This window comes from Tamandua tetradactyla, chromosome 10 (genome assembly GCF_023851605.1).
Source record: "Tamandua tetradactyla isolate mTamTet1 chromosome 10, mTamTet1.pri, whole genome shotgun sequence".
In the NCBI taxonomy this organism is placed as follows: domain Eukaryota; kingdom Metazoa; phylum Chordata; class Mammalia; order Pilosa; family Myrmecophagidae; genus Tamandua; species Tamandua tetradactyla.
The window spans coordinates 37,560,720-37,565,036 of NC_135336.1; positions in this window are offsets into that span (position 1 = coordinate 37,560,720).

Below are 4,317 nucleotides of genomic sequence, written 5' to 3' on the forward strand. Positions count from 1 at the left end.
TTTTACAGGACAGCTTCACGTTTACTTCCTTAGTCCTGGTCATTGTTTCTTTGGGCTGTGAGTAATAACTACCATAGCAGGGAATGCTAATTTTAAAAATCTTTGAAACTGCTTCCCATTCCACCCTGGCCAAGATATTAAATCAAAGTCATCACACACTGGGTGGTTGTGGGAGGGAGTTTGAATGAAGGAGCTACCATTGAAGACTGAAGGATGCAGATGCAGTGTATCTTTCATATCTCTAGTCTCTATCATAGTCACCAGTCTGTCTTCTGCAGAACCCAGATGGATGATAAATGATTCTCGGCTACCTCAGACTTAGCCAAGAATTAGCTCTTACTTCAGATGCTGTACAGGACTTACCACTACTAGAGCAGATTAATAATAAGAAAAGTTCTCATTCACATGAAACAAACAACATTTCCATTCTTTCCTCAGGCTAAATTAACTTTTCTATTTTCTGTCATAACAGAGTACCAAGAGTCTTAGATTGCCTGGTCATCCCTCAGAACATAACATTGATCCATTACATTAATGATGTCATGCTCATTGGATAGAATGAGCAAGTAGTGGCTGTTACACTGGAAACCTTCAAAATATGCATGCACCCCCCACACACACACACACACCTCAAATGTGGGAGAGAAACCCATGAGGATTTGGGGACCTGCCACTTGAGGGAAATTTTAGGGGTGCAAAGGTCAAGAGCATGCTGGGATATCCACTACAGGTTAAAGACAAATTGCTGCATCTTCTATCCCACAAAACAAACCAAAAATAACACAGTGCCTTGTAAGTCCCTTTGTGTCCTTAAGGTAACACATTTTGCTTCTGGGAATATTCTTTCAGCGCATATGGTTGGCGACATGGAAAGTTGCCAACTTTGAGTGGGGCCTTAGTAGGAAAGGGCTCAGTAGCAGGTACAGGCTGCAGTAAAAGAATGATTGCTGCTTGGGCCATACAATCTAGTTGTTGGAGGTGTTAGTGGTGGGGAAAGATGCAGTATGGAGCTTATGGCAAGTCTCAGTGAGAGAATCATAATGCAGGTTCCCGTGATTCCGGAGTAAGTCTATCTCGTATGCAGCAAAGAATTATGCACCTTTTGAGAAATAGCTCTTGACATGTTACTCAGCCTACCCAGAGCCAAGACATTTAATCTTTGGGCACCAGGTGACCATGCATCTGAACTATCTGTTATAAATTAGGTTTTGTCATAACTGCTAAAAATTGGACAGTCTGTAGCAATTCATTGCAATTTGGAAATGGTACATCTATTATCAAGCCCAAGCAGAGTCAGAAGACCTGAGTAAACAGCATGTGCTCTGACTCTCATCTAACCTACCACTTTCACCATTATCCCTCTTCCAGCTCTTATCTATGGCATTATAGAGAGTCCCATGTGAACAGCTAAGGCAGGAGGAAATGGCTGAACTTGATGTATGGATAGGTCAGTTTGGTAGGTCCAAGCTGAAAAATGGACAGTGGTAATATCACATCCACATTCAGGGTGACCTTGAAAGACAGTGGAGAGGGAAAATCTCCCCAATGAGAACAACTGTGAGTAATGCTTCTGACCATTCCTTTGTAAGGAAGGAGAAGTGGCCTCAAGTGAGAATATGTACAAATTCCTGGGCGTTGCCCTTGCTGTCTCGTCAAGGTTCAGAAGGTAAAACACTGGAAGATTGGAGACAAGGACATTTAGGATAGAGGCGTGTGGATGGACATAAGGTAGTGAGTATGAAGTGTAAAATCTTATATTAATGCTCACCAGAAAGCATCCACCACTGAAGAGGCATTGAAGAAACAAGTAAACAAGATTACTAAGCTAGTTGACCTTAGCTAGTCTTGATCACTGGCCACTCCAAAATTGGCATTACAGGCCCATGCATTATCTTTCTGCGGGCCCATCAACATCTACCAAGACTGAGCTAGCTACTGCTGCCTCTGAATGTCCAACTTGTCAGAAACAGAGAACCATCCCTTTGTGGAGAAGTAGATCCATGACTGTAGCAGTCATGAAGGTGCACCTGTTGGACCTCCTAATATAGGGAATATAATTGGAGATAGCCCCAGTTGTTGGTCTCTGAATGCACCAGGGCCATGCATCTGAAAGACTACACCCAGCAAATAACTCAGTGTATCAGGGATACTAATGCAGGCCTATTTCTGCAAGATTATGAGGCTCTTCTGCCAGGTGATTTTGGCTCAAGGACTGCCGATTGGCCTCATTGATGGTCCCTTAGAATTGCACTACCATTTCTTTTTTTCTCTTCCTCAAAGAGCCTTTAGAGTCTGAAGCCTTTTCCGGCTTCTTACCATCTTCAACCCCATATGCGCTAACAGATATCTTCCAAAGTAATTTTTTTTGCCATTCTGATCCTGTCTCATCATCTTCTCAGTAGACTTGAACTAAAACATGTGGTTAAGAGTTTAAGTTATAGATTTAAGAATTTTCAAAGTTTCACTAATTACTTGTCAGTTGTCTTTGCCCTCGTAGCAGTTGCTTAAGTTTTCCAAGTTCTGGTTTTATCATCGTTAAAATCAGGTTAATAAGATTATACCTTTTTAAAAAATTTTTATTAATACAACCAATCAATATACAACACAACCATCCTTAACATATGAACATTCCATACTTGGTGTGCAATCGATGGCTCACAATATCATCACATAGCTGCATATTCATCACCCATGATCATTTCTCAGAACATTTACATCACTCCAGAAAAAGAAATAAAAACAAAAAAGAAAAAACTCATACATGCCATACCGCTTACCCCTCCCTCTCACTGACACTAGTGTTTCCCTCTACCCAATTTATTTTAACATTTGTTCCCCCTAAATTTATTTTTAATCCATATTTTTGCTCATCTGTCCATACCATATACAAAAGGAGCATCAGAACAAGGTCTTCACATTCACACAATCACTTTACGAAAGCTATTAACATTATACAATCATCTTAAAGAAACATGGCTGCTGAAACACAGATCAACAGTTTCAGGTACTTCTCTCTAGCCTCTCTAATACACCTTAAAGTAAAAAGGAGTTGTCTATATAATGCATAAGAATAACCTGCAGGATACCCTCTCAACTTTATTTGAAATCTCTCAGCCACTGACACTTTAGTTTGTCTCATATCTCTCTTCCCCCTTTCAATAGAGGTTTTCTCAATCCCTTGATACTGAATCCCAGCTCATTCTAGGATTTCGTTGTCAGGGAGGTTTACACCCCTGGGAGTCATGTTCCACATAGAGAGGGGAAGGGCTGTGAGTTCACTTGCCGTGTTGGCTGAGAGATAGGCCACATCTGAGCAACAAAAGAGAGTCTCTGGGGTGACTCTTAGGCCTAACTCTAAGTAGGCTTAGCCTATCCTTTGTGGGAATATGTGTCATATGAACAAACCCCAAGATTGAGGGTTTGGCCTATTGATTTTATTGGCCTCACTGCTTGTGAAAATACCAGGCCTTCCCTAAAAGAGGAAGTTGAATTTTCCCTCTTTCTCACCATTCCCCCAAGGGAACCTTGCAAATACTATTTTATTCACTGTTGAAATCACTCTGGGATTTATCAGGGCATCACTCTGGACAAAGCTACAAAATCTCATGCCCTACTCAAGGTTTCATGTACTTATAGTGTTCAATTAAACTGTCTATATAAGTTATTTTAGGAGATGAACTAGTCAAAATATAAATTTTGGGGTACATCTTTTTAAAAAAATATTTTTATTGATAAATCTTAATACACAAGCATTCTCTACATAGTGTACAATCAATGGTTCACAATATCATCACATAGTTGTGTACTCATCTCCATGATCATTTCATAGAACATTTGCATCACTCCAGAAAAAGAAATGAAAATACTCATGCATACCATGCTCCTTATCCCTCCTTGTCATTGACCACTAGTATTTCCATCTACCCAGTTTATTTTACCCATTTTCTCCTTTATTATTTATTTTTTTATTCAGTATTTTTTTACAGTTTCGTCCATACCCTGAATAAAAGGAGCAACAGACACAAGGCTTTCACCATCCCACAGTCACATTGTAAAAGTGATATATTTATACAATCATCTTCAAGAATCAAGGCTACTGGAACATGGCTCAACAGTTTCAGGTACCTCCTTCTGGCCACACCAATACATCATAAACTAAGAAAGGATATCTATATGATATAGAAGAATAACCTCCAGGATAATTTCTCAACTCTGTTTGAAATTTCTCAGCTACTGAAACTTGATTTTGTCTCATTTCTCTCTTTGCTCTTTTGGTCAAGAAAGCTTTCTCAAAGCTTTCTGCTGTGTCCTGGCTCA